Raw genomic sequence first — 17826 nt, 5'->3', positions numbered from 1 at the left:
TCATTATATCACATCACACCACATTACATTGGTTTCCATCTCATTACTTCATTTCATTTCATCATATATCATTTTGTTCATTCAACATTTCATTCCATCTCATTACTTCATTTCATTTCATCATATCTCATTTTGTCTATTTAGATGTTCCATCCCATTCCATTATCTCTCATTTTATCACATATCATTTCATGTCATCCCATTGCATTACCTATCATATCATTTCACTTCATTTTATTTCATCCCATGTCATTTCTTTCCCTATTTTCAATCCATTACCTCTTAGTTATCATTTCATTTCATCACATTTTGTCTCATTTCATTAAAACCAATTTCATTTTACCATATTTGATTTCATGTCATTACACTCATATTATCACATCAACTTTTCATTGCATCATTATTGCCATGTCATTTATTTTAAATCATTATCCATTTTGTCATGCTACATTAATCACTCAAATACACACACACACACACACACACACACACCACTACTACATTTAACCTAAATTTTTGACCAAAATTTTTGACCATCAACTAAATAAGTTTAGGTTGTTCGGAATGTTAAGGCAAAAATTTCTTTTTTTTTACATGTAAGTCCCGTGTTGGTCAAAATTTTGACCAACATGGGGCTTACATGTAAAAAAAAGAAAAGTTTCATTCATTCATGCAATGGTAAAAAAGAAAAACTTTCATTAATTTGCAGGCAATCCTAAAGGTATGAGTAGAGGCGGGAGAAAAATTGGGACTTCAAATTCACATGAGCACAAGTGGGAGAAAAATTGGGACTTCATTCCCACGAGGACAAATTTGCCTAGTTTTTCTCATTGGATGCCATATTTTGTTAGGTTCTTTCCAGCCATGGACGCCATGCTTATTATGATCTCTATGCAACCCTTGGTGTGAGCTTGTTGTGAACTGTATGTAATGAGATCTCTGATATTTTCAATGCCAAATCAAGAGTTCTATTGCTGTAAGTTACATCTTTATTTTTGCTTTCTGGTTTTTTTGAAAAAAAATGCAATGTGATTACCATTCTAAGCATTCTTCTTGGGGTTTTATGAATATGGAAAAAATTATGAGATATACCATAAAATTTTCATCCAGGCTTGCATATTCTCTGTAGATTTGCAAATAAGGATTTCTTTACCTTATGAATGTTGTGAGTTTCTTTGATTAATTGTATTAATGGTATGAGCTAACTCTTGAGTAGTTCGGGTTGCTATTATTTTGCTTCTAAATGGATTTGATAACCTTCAATGGCAAGTCCCTTAATTGTACCAATACTCTGTTGATGTACAAGACTCAATAAAGTCATGTAACCTCTGCTTTGTCACCATATAGTATTGCTATTTTGTAGTAGTCACCATTCATTATTGCTTGCACATCTTCTATTACAACTCTATTCCTTTCCCCAATGATGATAGAATTCTTCACCCACTCAGCTTTTCCTTGATTTAACTCTGAAGTTATCTCTTTCATCCTCGGTCCAGTAACAAGTTATCATGTTGATCAGCTAAATACGTAGCTAAATCTTCTATATTTCCACACACAATGCTTCATTTATTACCTTGTCAAGCTCCAACCAAAATGGTCTTTGCTGAAGTAGCCCTTAATTGACCACCATAGTACTTAATCATTCTACCTATGTTATAATTTGAACTAGTATAAAAAAAAAAAAGCATTTGCAGCTTAGAATCTATGGTGAAATCTTCTATCACTTACCCCATTTCTGTACAATGAGCCACAAGCCAAACATGGAATACTGGTTTTTAATGAAAATGGTAAACTTTAGATTATAGTTGGAATCAACATTCACCAAAGGATTCTTTTGAACTACATAGACTTCTTATATTGCATGTTGTCTAACTTAACATCTCGCATTTGGCTATCACCCTTCTTGTGTGCATGGGGAAAGGAGCTTTCATCACTAATTAAAAAATTTGGCATATGATTCTCATTTCTTCTTATTCTTCTTGATCATGATACATCTTTTTTGAATTTTATTTTTGAAATTTCTTATATCAGGAGTCTAGTTTATTATCATTGAATATATTATTCATCTTAATGTAGGCAATGACATGATGCATTATTTGTAGCATGTGTTTTTTTAGATGGAACTTTTTGCAAGTTGCTATCATATGTTCATAATTCTCATGTACTATAGGTGTCTTAATTTTGTTAAAAAATATATTAAACAGTTTAGGGCTTAATCAGCTGTAGAGATAGGTTATTTGGATCCATTTAAAATCTAACAATGAGTCTCAAGTATGAATTTGTGAAAATAAAGTGGAGATGAAATCCTTATTGAAGGATCATGATCAAGGGACACAATTTGTTGCTAAGTACTTTGGAATATGCAAACTTTGATTGGTCTCATGTAAAAGTCTGACTATGGCCTATACTATCCTTGATGAAACTTTCAAATACAAGTGCAATGCTCTTAGATGATGACAGTTTTCCTAAAATCTAAAAATGTCTCTACTATTGCAACTCAAGTAAGTGCAATCCCAATTGTCGAAGAAATTTTTTTACTAGTGGATATCTATTCTAGAAGGTAATCTATATTGAAAAAGTATTGTACTAGTGAAGTTGTATCCATTCATTGGAATCATTTTTACAAATGAGATTCCATTAGTGTTTATACTTATCGCATAGTACACTTTTTACTTATTAATATTTTAATTATTAGTGATTGATTTGGAAATGCATGAAAAAGTGGTGTTAGTTGTGCTAGTGTGTTAGGAGTAGGGTACTTAAATGATTTGTTCTTATTGTTTTTATTTTGCAAAATTTTGCTTTTTTGACTAAAAACCTTGCATATACATGTTATCATGACATTACTGTTTTGGCAAAAGATAGAGCATATGCACAGGTGCAGATCGACAAGATAAGTATTTAGCAGGTAAATGGGACATATTTATTTTGTTTTTTCCAATGTTATTTTTCAAATTACACATGGAACTTGCACATTATTCACTTAAGCTGCACACTACCTAAAGCATGCACTCAAAAACACATCTTAGAAGTCATTTTCTAAAGAAGGATCCTGGATAATAGATAGCAACCTCTTTTACATCAACACTTGCATTTTCTTTTATCACATCAGTAGCTTAATGTACATCATTACCTTAAACAACTAATTTGTTAAACTATTATTGCTATTGAATTACTGATTTTAGCTCTTCAAAGATCCCTCACAGTGTGAGTGCAAGATTTTTTTGTATCCTTAAATCATATTATTCTATATATTTTTTCTATAGTCCATTCATATGACTTATCTATTTTGGTGGATGCATAGTCGCTGCCCTAAATCACACCCTAATAAAGGCATACATATCTTAAATTTTTATGATATTCTTCTAAATAAATGCAAAAATCCACAAAATTGTAGACCATGTCAAGAAGTCTACCTCAAATAATTGGAAAATAAATAGATACTTGGTATTTTCTTTTATCACATCAATAGCTTGATGTCCATCATTATCTTTAACAATTTAACTAGTGCATTTGAATTCCCAAGTGTAGCTATGTGAAGATCCTTCACAGAATGAGTGTAGGAGTTTGGGATAGCCCTAAATTGAACCCTAATACTAACATACATAGCTTAAATTGCTATGATATTTCTTCTAAATATATTAAAAATTAGTGAAATTGCAAACCACATCAAGAAGGAAACCTCCAATAATTGGAAAATATATAGGCTTTAAGGGAGTAATGTAAACTAATTTTAAGGTTAAGCATGTGACAAGTGCTTCAGCGTTGTATATATAGAAGGATAGAATAATAGGGTCCTAATATCTCCATCACCTTGGGAAAAGCATTGTCCTCATCAAGCAATTTTTGATGTTTTAAAGGAGATAGAAAAGAGTTTCTAGAAGTTTGAAAGGAACTGTCATGATTCTACTATGTTATAAGCAATCTTTTTCAATCTATTTGTACACCATGCAAGAAGCTCAATGACTCTTCAATACCAATCACGCCTCTTCAACAACAAAACAAGATGCATGTGAGTATGTTCCTGCAATGGACAACAAGAGCAGTTGGGTGTTTGTCACAAGAACCAAATTCTTTAGGGAAGATCATTTTATGAAACTAGAGGGAATAAAGTTATAACTTGTGAGTTATGGAAGCAATCTAATCAGACATGGTGTTGCATGTTATATTTCATAATTGAATTGTGATGGAAGTATGGTATTTGGGACTTTTTTAAATGAATTGGTATCCTTTCTTTGCCTTTCATAGAGACCCATTGATACCAATGTCATGAATTCTTTCAGTCAAACAATTCATGTTCTTTCTACATGTTTTGACCATCTGGATTAAAACATTTCATAGCAAGCTGATTGTGTAGAGAAGTTGCAGGTGTATCTCATGCACTGAGCCAATAGAGTCAAAGAAATTTTTGATATAAAACATTACATATCATGCTTTCCCATATGCATGTCCATCAATCAGCATTCCAAGCTTTGTTTTGGGCATTCTATCAAAAAAATTTATATCTTACTAATCCCATTGCACTATGCATTTCAAGTGCCAAGATTTGTCTTTACTAAGGCCATTGAATGGTTAACAATCTCTTTGATGTTTCTTGCATTTTCTTTGTACATCTATGCACTATCTCCATGATTCCATGTTTGGTCCTTAGCCTCTTTGTAATAACCACATGATCAATCATTGCCAAATAGTTCCAACATACTATGTGAAAAGGCCCTTTCTAGATCATATTTCAATGCAACAATTTATCAAACAGTGGCACTTTGAGGGGACAATGATCATCTTCAACCATGTGACTTTGGCTCATTGCTTCAAATTTCTTAGAGGATATAGAAACTTACTGACTATAAATAGCAGGTATGTTCTTAAAAAAAACCCATACTCACTGTAAACAACATGTATGGACTTAATGGATATTTCATGAGTTTTGGTTCATAAAAACCCATACTCATTAGCTTGAATTGTTTGTTTAATACCCAATGCATTGAGGTGATGCTTAAAATTTGAATTCATAACAACCATTTCTCATCAACTTAAATTGTTTGTTTAGTACCCATTGCATTGAGGTGACACTTACAAGGTTGAAGTATTGCAACTTCCTAGAAGGTCTGCCTACTCAATTCTGTGATGATCCAACTTTCCTTGACCATAAAGTTTTGCCCAAGATTAAGCCTTCTTAGCTTGCCATGCCATTTGCAAAACCTTCAACAAGTTATGTGCCTTATGAACCATTGATCATAGATCTGCTCAGTTCCTTCATTAACAACTAGGTGGTATTTTTTGTCATGTCAAATTATGTGATGTTTAATTAGTACCGATCTTGAAACAATTGCAAGAGTAGAGGTTTACAAGAGCTCATCTCTTGTGATTACAAATAGTCCACTTAGCACTCATTGCATCCATGTGATCCTCATACATTTGAAGCATTTGAGATTTATTTGGTGTTTTTGTTGCAAGACCAGTACAAATTTGTTTGCATCTGTAGAAAAGAAAGCATGGAGAGTGTGAAGGAGAAAATGTTGTAGGTCTAGGAGCTCAAAATGTTGTTAATAAAAAAAAATTGGGTGCCCATTGTTAAAATTTTTATGGAAGGTTCTCCAAGGCTTAACAACCATGTTTGAATGCTTCAAGTGGGTTAGAGTTTGGTAGGACAAACCCGAAGCAGAGGAATTTGTCATGGAGTTGATAGCGATAGCTTTGGATGTTTTGGATAATCTACACTCCCCATTGGACAACCAATGACATGTGTGTAATATGTGCAACCCAAAATCATGTTATATAACAAATTTATATATAAATCAGTAAACTGATTAATTAATATAATATTTTTGTAATCCTATAAAGATATATAGGAGGGATGTGAAATATATATCTTCATATTAGTTTGTTCATCAGTCACCCACTGTTCCTTTCTCTGTTCACTCTTTACAGGAAATGAATTTGTGAATAGAGGGACAGTTTTTACTAAGTGAATACTAACAATTATTCTAAATGAAGGCTGCAATTACTAAATGGATAGACACATATTTTCAAAGAAAAGGTCATTTAAAAGCATATGGCTCATAAAAGATATCAATAATAATAAAGATAGACAATAGGAATAAGAAGGGAGGAATATGGGCATTCGATGGAAGAATAGGGGAATATAAGATATATATTTGGAAGAACTAGGGATTAGAAAATATATTTGAGTACTTATCAAAGGATCAGAAGTCAGAGCACATATATCAGGAAATCAATAAAAGACCATAGAATATCAGTTACATATATACTGTACTGATCAAAGGACTACATATATTAATAGAATTGGTACTCTGATCAATGGGAAGAAGAGTACACAAAGAGATAAGTAAGGAAATGAAGTATTTACAATGTCGATAAACATTGTCTAACAACAAATTACTTATGTAGCATATCTATGAGTAATGTTGATTTACCAAATGCTATATCTTACTCCTGGTGGGACTAAGAATTACTTACTATTTAGTCTTGTGTGTGTCTGTACAGTATATATTTGAATTATATATCTGAGTGTTTTAATTTATATATCTAGATATCCTATCCCATATTTCAGAATGATCTAATATTCAATTATAAGAATGATTTAATATGTAGATATATGATATATGTTTATAATGAAATAAGCATTATATAATAGTTATTTATATAACATATAAAGTAATTTATACTTTGTCTTTTTATTGTTATGCTGCCTGCTAGCAGGCAACATTACAAATTGTCATTCCCTGTCACACATATTGGTATTGTTCACTGTCACACATATTCCAAATAAGGAAAATAAGAGTATACTGTCTCAAGAAAAATTAAGCCTCACCTAAAGGAATAGTTTTGATACATTAATTACAATTTAAATTATCAATTATAATTACCATGCTCTGTAAACTAGCTATTGTGAATAGTTGTATTTCTAGGCTTGTCAATGTTTAACAAATTGATTATCAATAGTGGCAACAAAATATAAATCCTGGAGAAATATAAATCTTGCATTCAATCACCCAAAACTTACACAATAACAACCTCACTCATAGTTTTCACATCTACACACATTCATCACATTTCAGTTTTATAATAACACATTTCCTGACATTAGTATTTTCTTTTTGAATTATGCACCATAAGTGAAACTACATGTAGCACATCAACAAGCTGGTCAATTTCTAGTTGATATTCAGAGCTTTTCTCCAAGAAAGAGAGTGAACTATAGGATCAGTGTGATTAATATTATTTATATTTTCTTTAAGACACCATAATGTTACGGTGGTGTATAATCATGATTTAATCTAACTGAGCCATGCTAAATTTGTGATTTGTCTTCTCCATATTTTACATTTTAGAGGGTAGTTTTAAATTAATTTGATACAAATCTATTGGTATAAAATTTCCATCTTACTTGTCCAACCTAAAGTATTGCATTTACAAAAAAAAATAGACCCATTATTTAGATATTTACTGTAATTCTGATTAGACTTTTTTGAGTGGTGGATTGTAGGAGTGGTTGTTTTAGGATCCACTGCCCTTGATAAATGGACCTACACTTGTTTTATTATTCTAGTTATTCTCCTTTTTGGGGAATTACCAAATTTTATGTGTAAGCTAATATTATATGTGTTGTTTCTTTTCAATTAGTTGGCATGTGCTCAAACTGGTGATGATTGTGGCATTGTTTAAATCAACTTCTAAAAGATCTTTGACTGGGTCACAAGACAGGAGTGCAGCTGCAACAGACAAAGGAAAATAAGATTCCTCTCAAAATGGAGCCCATAGGAAATCAAGGAGCAATGACGCTTCAAATAACTATTCTCAATCCTCCTCATCAATAGACATTTTTTTGAATGGTCAAATGGATTTTGGAAATATGACAGTTAATCCCCTTTCTAGAGGATCCACAGTACTAGAAGAAGCCTCCAGAGTCATAGAGAAATGCAAGGTGGACTCAAGTGATAGAAAAGGGCAATCATTGTCTCGTATTAGACCTAATGATGTCAATAACTGTCAATCTGGGGCTGTATGTGGGCAGAGGAGAGGATGTTCAATGTCTCGGAACCATTCCACTAATTCTCAAAATACATCTAATCAAATGGCTAATGTAGATAGTGAACAAAGAGGAAGGTCTCTATATTGTTGCAAATATTATGAATTTGAGGCATACTTTGATTGTTATTCAGGCATTTGATGCTGAAGTTGGCTCATTCATAATATTTCTCCATCAGAACTATTCCACTTTTTGCTATGTCATATTTTAGATTCATAAAGATGGATACAGTTTCTAGCTCAAGTGATTTATCTTTAATACACATGCTATTCTTATTCATTACTGGCAAAGTGACATGGATCAAGCATCTAATAGGATGGGGCTAGGCCAAGTTAAAAATATTGGCATTGTTGAAAATAAAAGATACAGTCAAAATAAGCTTGCTAGAGATCAAGTCCACCTATAGTAGGGGATACAGAGATGCTCACATTAAAAAAGTGGTTCACAATCCTTGGATGACTATTCTGTAAGTCTTTGATATCAATTGCTCTACATGGTAAGAAAATAAAAGCTTTTTTAGTTAACTTTTTCTGCAAGGAAATTTAAAATGGAACATTTACTTTACCATCTGTAGAAACATCCAACACATAATCCTTGTAGAACATACAAAGTCATTTTTTCATCAAAAGTGGAGCATTCAATATTCTATTCTCTGAGATCCATAGAATCTCCTAAAATATTTGATGTATGTATCTAAAGTAGTAATGCTAGTAAAAATTGTACCCAATTTTTTTGTTACCAGCTCATGGTAGTTTTGGCTCTGTTTAAACTTTAAATATTGGTAAATATTATGGAGATTTTGTTTTCTTTCTACTATAATATCCAATTTCATATTAGATTTTCTATTCTTTGAAATATTGAATTTTATTTCGACTTTCTTCAAATATTTTTGCATCACTGGAAGTTCTTAATATTTAATAGTTGTGTGCAATCTGATTTTGTTTAACAGAGTTGTGTGTCATCAGTGTTTTATAATGAAAAGTCATTGATGCATCCAGAGGTTTGTGTGGAAGAGAAGACAATAAAATTTTTTTGTGAATAGACAAAGGTTTATTTTTTCTACCATAATTGAGCAATGTCATAGCTCAAAATAGTGCTCACTCTTGTTATCATGTCTGGACCTTACTTGGATACAGTTACAAATACAGCTCAAGGTTAAAAACCCATTCTTCTCTATTTAGAAAATTGTGTAAGATGTTTAATATAGTTGGATCATTCATACTTAGTATCAATAATAAGAGATTTCCACAATCTATATTGTATAGAGAAAGTTGTCTCTGGATTAAATTGTGTGCACAATTTTTGTACCCCACTCTATGATTCATAATATCCTGATGATGAATCATGAAATCTAATCTAAAAGATTGATACAAAAAACTTGTACACAATTTAATTTTAAACCATTTTTATTTCTCTATTGATTTAGTAATTTAAAGGTTGATGGCATTACTATAAGGCATATTTTTTCCAATAGGCTCAAGCATTGTATACCAAAAAGCATATCGGGAAGTCATATAGCCTTGTTTATGCAAAAGACATTGCTTCTAGGGATGTTGTTGCCTCACAAGCTAGGTATGACTTCTAACATTTATTGCTAACTTTCACCTTGAATGAAGTAATGGTTCTCATAGGAATTAATAAATTTGCAGGACTTGCAAAACAAACTCTCTTAATGCTACTTTAGCAAAAGGTAAAATTTTTCCATGCTTCCAAACTAGAACACAAAAGCCAAGCACTGCTACAACACTTAGTGTCTACAATGCCCAAGGAATTGGACTGATCTATGCTCAAATAAAAACCAAGACTATAGTTTCTTCCCCTATTATTCCATGTGTACAAGTGGATTTTGAAGTGGGCACTAGTATTCTTTCCTACATACAAACATCAAGGTAATCAATTGGTAATTTCTACATAGGAAATAAGGTAGCTATCACCCTGCATTTGCAACTACAAGATTTTAAAAAAAACACTTTGACTAAAAATACCCTGATATTGATACTCTACATGATATTCAATATCCTTGGTTCATGGTTAAAGTGTTTGATAGTTAAAACTTATAGTGACCAATCAAGTATATTTCATGACTCTAGACAAGTTCTTTTTATAATTTAGGCATTGTGTATGAACTATTATCATTTTGTCCTCTATAAGTTTAAATAGCTCTTTCTTCTATTATCTAATCCACGTATTGTGTCTGACCTATTATTGTTTTGTGCTTTATAAGTTGAAATAGTTCTTTCTCCTCTATATAATCTTGTGTTTACACATTTACTTTATATTTTTAATATTGTGTTAAATAAGCCTATCAAAATAGGATCACCCTATTCCATCCCATACCCTACTTTGACATAAAATCTTGGTATATTATTAATGGGTCTTTATGGCACTCAAAGGTTTGCATAATTAAATTGGAAAGAGATGTAATACCTCCATCCCACTTATTGGATTCTTCATTTAGAGAGATTTCCATTCTCTGCTCCTCCCATTTTGATTACACTTTTAGTTTTGTAACTTGACATTGTGAGTCACATGTGTGAAATTTTGAGTGAATGATGTTGAAAATTATTCATTGAAAATACAGGCACAACCCTGATGGAATGGAATACTGAAGAAACTAAAAGAAGAGATCAAAGAAATAAAATGAAGAGATGAAGATGATGAGGTTAGCATACATTTTTTTCTTTTTAAATCCTAGTTTTATTAGAATGCCATAATAAAAAAGATTAGAGAATATTAATACATCAAATCATTTGCTATCCTTTATGCTATAAATTAGTATGAAGTCTCTTAATATGAATTGATCCATAGTTGTACTTGAGAGAATGTTCATTGAAAAATAAGAGTTTTTAAACTTGATATTTTTAACATATACTTGATTTATGGATGCACCATTAAGTACTCCATTATACATACTTTAGAAAAACTTCAAATGCACCTATTCTACCTCTACCTACAATGTTGTACTCTAGATTCTAAATCCTCAAAAATCACAATGTTCTTTTTAAACAACCAAACAAAAATTTTGAATCAACAATAATTTATACTTCCTCTCAACTATACCAAGTATGTGCACCTCAGAGTTTACAGATCAATAGCCAAAGAAACTACTCTTTGCACTTATACCCAACACTCCAAACCTTGACATAGTCTTAGGGCATCTCTTACATAGTAGGATTCCTCAATTTGTTTGACCCTCCATGTATTTCTAGACATTTTTTCATCAAACCCTCATTTTAAGGGTTTCTAGCCTAGGGCTTCCTAGAAAAGACCCTTCCTAGACTTACAAGACCTTTCTAATGGTTCAAACACCTTAAATTTTACTCACTCAAATGTTTCCAATCAATATTCATCTACTCCAACCCTTAGTTTATCTTATCGACCATGTGGTGCCTTGCAAATGCACCTTCACTGTTTGTTCATTAGTCACACTGCTCTGTGAGTCTATTCTTCTCTCTGTCTTCTTATAAACCTGCACTTATTCCATAGTAGAAATCCATATTAAAACATTGGACTCCTCTCCCACAAGTTATAGTACTAAACAGACAGTGGGAGAGGCCTCACTTCATTTGCTTACAAAATTGCAATGTTCTTGTCATGTGTTTATGAAAGACAGTAATTGTTCAACACTATTTCAATAAGACTTTTACAATATATTTGACTCCAATGCTAAATAGACTTTTAATAAATGATTGATAGCCTTCTATCAACCTTAAAATCTTACAAAACACCAAAATTTTCATGCAAAAAAACTAGTAAATACTTTGAAACAAACAATAATGGACAGCACTATTGCGATTCATCAAAAGCATCAAAGTCAACATTTGGTTCAATTTCACTTGATCCACTATGAGTTACAATGCCAATCCCACTAACCATGTTTTGTACAATCTTACCTCAAATAGAGATATTATTTGGCAAGTTTTGGAACAATAATGTTTAAGTCAACACATGCAAGGGTTAGATCCTGATTCCTTGTCACTTCCTCATTGTTATCAAGTTTCTTACATGACAAGAGACCCTAATAACTGGAGGAGGTCTAGGAGTGGAGACCTGATGAAGTTTAGGGGCAGCATCCTTCATGAGGGTTTAGGAGCAATGCCCCCAATATGGTTGAGGGACGGTGTGAGTATATGGGCAATGTCCCTGTAGTGGGAGTCTTTGGGCAACGCCCCTAGTGGGGTCTAGTGAGCAATGTACCTAGCGCCAGCACAACTTGACCTCAAGACAAACAATTATTTTCTTTTGTTTTTTATATTTCTTTTGGGTACTATTAGTTTCTTTTTGTGATTTTTTCTTCTTTTCTTTTATTCTCACACTTTCAAGGTTTCAGTTCAGTATTGTACTAACTTCAATAAGGATGACTTATTTTAATTTTAATCTTTTTTCATATATCCAGACATTGATATTTTAATGTTTTCTACATTCTTTACAATTGTCTCGGCTTGAATTAGAACTTTTCTTGACTATTGCTTCTATGGAAAACTTATCTCTCTCTCTTCTTTGATGAAAGCCATAAATATGGTTGTGCATTCTTGTTTATATGACAATTGAATTTGTTCATGAATGTCCTTATTTTAAGGTGATGTGTAATGTTTTCTCAGCTCCTTCATAACTATATGATAGAGGTTATCACTCATCTTTCAAATCCAGCCATAATATAATGAATCTCTCCTTGTTATGGTACTAGATCTTCTCTATAGTTTATTAGGTTATTGATTTTTCCTATTTTGCTTAGTGTTTGTCATATCTAAATCTCAGCCATTCCTCTTTCTTGTTCTGAAAATTGTAGTCATTTTCCTCTATAGATGATTTATAGAAATAACCCAAAAAATACTTTATATATTAGTGTATTTGATAATTTTGTTAGTATTAAGTCCACATTTTTTCCTTTTGATGGTTTTGTATGAAATTTTTGCTAGGTGTGAAGGTTTTTTAATATAATTTGTTTCTTGCATCTATAAGAGACATTCTGTGCCCATTTTCTCTTTTCAATTTTTGCCTTACAATGATGTTTGTTATTTCATTTCTTCTGTCTTTATCTTTCTTCTATTTTTATTATTTGCTAATGCTGAAACAGAGAATCTTATTTTTCAGGATTAAATTAATTTAAATGTTTTCTTTGAATTTTCCAGTGTAGTCTTGAAATTGAAATTCTCATGTTTTGTTTTAACTTTATTTTGTTAACAAAAACCACATACTCTATGTACATGTACTCATTTTATTGATTCACTAGAATTTCTGACTATTTGTTTTTCTCTTATATTTTTTTTTCCTAGCAATTTGTTTGAAGTACATGGAATAAATAGCCATTTTTGGGTGCTAGACTATGACTCAAACCTGTGCCAACTATAATAGTTATATGATTTTGTACACCTGGATTTTTCTAATCTTTGGTGGTGTGCTTGGTTGACTCTTAATATTTAATACAATGAGCTATCCTTGAATTAGAGCTGTTGACTTCGAATGAAAAATCTTTTGTATATTTTTAGTCCATATACACATTATAAGATCTAAAGCAAATATTTTGTTAATTCTGCAACCTCAAAATGATACATACTTCCAAAGTATGTGGCAGCATTGTTTTTATATAACCACAATGCCTGTCTAGTTAAGGTTTTTAAAATTTCATGAAAATCTTTTGAGCAGAGCATTGTTAATAGATTCAGATTGTAGATTGTGGAGGCAGAGAACATCTAGTGGTTCATGTGCATTTATGAATGCCACTTTTAATTGGCAAGAGACTAAAAATCATAGTGCTTTAGATATCTGTAAGCTTTGATTTGGCATGCTACCTTCTTTCATACTGCATTAACATATACCTTTATCTTTTTGAATTTCCTAATAAGGTTAATTGTACAGTGACTTTCCAACTTAATTTGATTTAGGACAATTTCATGGTTTTTTTGCTTTCATAGAGTGAATTTACAATTTAATTTGATTTAGGGCAATTTCATAGTTTTTCCCCTTTGTTTTCCTTTCTCTTCTCAAGAGAGTTGTGGTTATATTCAGTTTTGGTAGGATACTTATTGAAAAAATCTTTTTGATTGAAAGGTTTTGCAGTATGTGAGCAGAGTTATTTTTATTTCTATCATTATTTGTTTTGTGCTTAGAATACATTTCTATACTCACTTTTCGTAAAGACTTTATCTGCATGATAAAATGCATAAGGCTTATTATTTCTATTACATGCATAGCAACCCTTTCTATAACTGAGTATATCCATTACATAGAGAAAGTATAATGGCCTTGAGTAAAAAAATACATCATCATGAAAAAGAAACCCAAGAAGTTGATATTGCATATTGAATTTGTTAGTTGGCCAACACCATGGTTCTACCCTTTATTGGGATGGATCCATGAGCTTTTATATTCAATACCTGAAATTTGTCATCTGGTCTTGGTCTAGCCAGATTTGTATTATCAAAACACATCTAAAGATTATGATTCTAAGTAATCAACCCAGGCACCATTAAGTCTATCCTTTTTTAGTTTTTTAATGATTCTCTCAAATTTGGTGCTCAATTTGTTTTATGATCTTGCATTCTTGAAATCATTGATGTCTTTGTGAGGTAATTATTGTGGTGTCCACAACACATGCCCCATTCCTTACTAGGAATGGGAACCCTCTACTTTTTTTTGACTCTCGGACTCATAGTTCAGGAGTTGGGAGAAGAAAACTCAGTTAAATAAGTTAGAAAGTTGAGTCCAAAATTTTTTAATTTTTTTTTAAATTAATTTTTAAAAAAATTTTTTAAAAAAAAAAGATGAAGAAATTAAAAAATTGAAAAAACCCAAACAAAAAAAAAGAGAGTTGAAAAAAATGTGCCGCACACTTGTGCAACCTGCGTGCTATGCTGTGTACTCACAAAATCGTGCCCTTTCCTGCGCGCTCATGTGCGCGCACGCACCACGCTGCGCCATGTCGTGCTGCACCTAATTTGTAAGTGTGCGCGCACCCACAATCAAGGTGTCTTGTGCATGTTCGCGCTACTGCACTCCCGAGCACCATGTGCCCTTGCCAAGCTGTCCTTTCACCTCCAGTTTTGCTTGAATAGCCAATGAGTAATTCCTTATACTTAAGATATATTTTAATATATGCGACAAATCTTTTGAGATAGGTTTCAAGCCTCCCAAAGATAAGGTAAAGATTCTAGGAAATTTCAGGGCTTCAAAAATCCAAACTTAGCCAAATTTTAGGGCTTCAAGATTTCAGACTTAGCCAAATTTTAGGGCTTCAAAATTTCAGACTTAGCCAGATTTCAAGATTCACCTCCAGTTTTGTTTGAATGGCTAGTGTGTTTTTGCTATGCATTGTTAACTCTACGGACTAATGTTTGCTTCTTTTGTAGGTAAAAATGGCATTCTCAACTTGTCGAGATCATAACTTTTGACTCGGGCCTCAGAATTCAAAACCTCTTACACCATTGGAAAGAAGAATTGAAGATCTAATTTCAAATCCATAAAACAATGAGCCTTCAACTGCCCAATTTTAGGGATTGACAAAGGTTTCGACTTGAAATTTTGAGCAAAAGACCTCGAAAAAGGTCATTTAAAAAATGCCTAGAAAATTTGTGAAAAAATATGAAAAGTTGCAAACATTTGATCATCTTGGATAATCTAGATCACATGGTTTCTTTCTGGGAAGGATTGGACAGGTGGAGAGAAGATAAAGGTCAAAGATACAGAGGTTGGACACATAAAGCAAATCAGGTTCCTCATCTTATGCAGCTTTTTGGGACAAGATTCAATGCAGGTGCCTTGAGATTTTTGATTGAAGAAGTAGAGGGAGTGCAAGTTTATGAAGTAATTGGCTATAAAGAGGGTATAAATCATCAAAAAAGGGCATGGAGCGTATACAAAAAGTGATCTAAAACCTCATTTGAGAAAAACCCAGAAACTGTTTTCAAAATTGAGAACTTTGATTTTTTGGCGAATTAAGCTCTGCAAGTCTGCAGCTCTGCAATTCAAAGGTGCACCGACAATTGATTGCCAATTCTTAAAATAGCACTTTCCATGCATTGGAAATGCATTTTGATGGCAAGTTAACTCCAACACACATCAAGTGAAGGGCCAGCTTCTATTTTTGGTGCCTCCATATACTTCTACTTTGACTGATGGCTTCCTCCTACTTTCTCTCTCATGCTTTCATTATTTTTGACATGTAAAGGGCTCATGCATCCAATTAATGCAAAAAATATGGATGGAGTCCCTCTAAGCACTAGTTAGATTACCAGTTTGTATATATTTAGTTTGTTTTAATGTTTTAAAAGCATTTTATTGCATTAAGATATCTCTCACTCTCAACACAAATTGAGGAGGCGATTTCTTATAAATACCCCATTGTAAAATGTAAAAAAGGCCGCCATTATTATGCAATAAAATTATGCTATAAAATTATGCTTTTGGTGCTAGCATTTGGAGTGTAGTTATTATTGCCTAAATGTGTCATTGTTTTGTGGATTTTATTCATGAGATTGTGATTGAGCCAAAGGTTTATTGCATTGTTTCTGATTGTGTGATCTTTTAGTTTTGGTGTTTGCTACAGATATGTGAATTCCGTTGATGTAACGAGCTTGAGAAGAAATCACCCGATTGTGTCTACATAGCTTTTTGTCTCACATGAGCACACTTTCCATGGCCTTGCAATTTGATGAAGAGTGAAACATCATTCGATTTGTTAAAGATTCTCACTGACGATTGCATCAGTGGATTCTAGGAAGCGCTGCTCCTATTTTCATTGGTTTCCTACCGATTTCTTCGAAGGTTTAACTCGCAGCGTGTTGTGTTCTGTAGCTTATGTTTGTTTAGGAATTTCAATTTCAAGTTATTTGATTTCATGTTATTTGCTTTCAGTTTTGTTATTTTCTTTGCTAACCCCCCTGTTAGATTAGGACCTCATACTAGTTGCATTGTTAGAATTGCATTCATTGAAAAATAGAAAATACAAAAAATATTGTTCTTTTGGTGTGATATTTTTGAGACAACAAACAGATTTTACTTGATTCCAAGGTAAAAGAGTTTTTGGAACCAACAAAGGCCTCCTTGTGAACATTCACATTTATCTTCTACTGAGCAGATTTTGGTACGTCGCAAGACAAACACTGAACCTTGGAGCGGATCCTTAACAAGATTTTCTTTTCAAGAGAGGAATTACACTATGGATTCTTTCCATTGACCTCATGCAAAACGAATGCCCAACAGTAACCCTTGCAAAATATTTAAATCTGCATGAAATGCTAGATATTGCAAATTTTGGAAATGTGAAGCTTAATCATATAAACTAATTAGATCTATTGATGTACCTTACCAAAATATTTGTATGGTACCATCAATGTTAAGGATGGTAACATGGTTTATTGTCTTCATAATAGTTTTTCCTTATAAATTGGGTATATGCAAATTACTTGCTTGATTGTCAATGCCAAATTTGAGTTTCATTCCTCGTGTTTATTTCTAATACTGTAGCATTCCATAGTCTTCCAAATTCATTATTTCCTTGCTATAAATGAGATTAGAGGTCTCCCTCCTCCCTCTACTTGAATTTTTATAATTTGAACATCAAGGATTTGCTTGGGGAAGATTCTCTAAGTTTTTGTATGGGAGTCTAAAACTAGCATCCTAAGTTTGTATAAAGGCTCTTAATGGGAAAAGAGATCCAAGAACTAGAGATGCATCTTAAGGCTTAGTTACATGTGCATGAAAAGTTCAATAATATTTAGAAGACCCGAAGCATTTATATTAAAAAATTGACAAGAAACATAAAAACTATGCTT

The sequence above is a fragment of the Cupressus sempervirens genome, chromosome 3 (genome assembly GCF_028749045.1).
Source record: "Cupressus sempervirens isolate cs-2001-9-10 chromosome 3, ASM2874904v1, whole genome shotgun sequence".
In the NCBI taxonomy this organism is placed as follows: domain Eukaryota; kingdom Viridiplantae; phylum Streptophyta; class Pinopsida; order Cupressales; family Cupressaceae; genus Cupressus; species Cupressus sempervirens.
Note: the sequence above shows the minus strand (reverse complement) of the source record.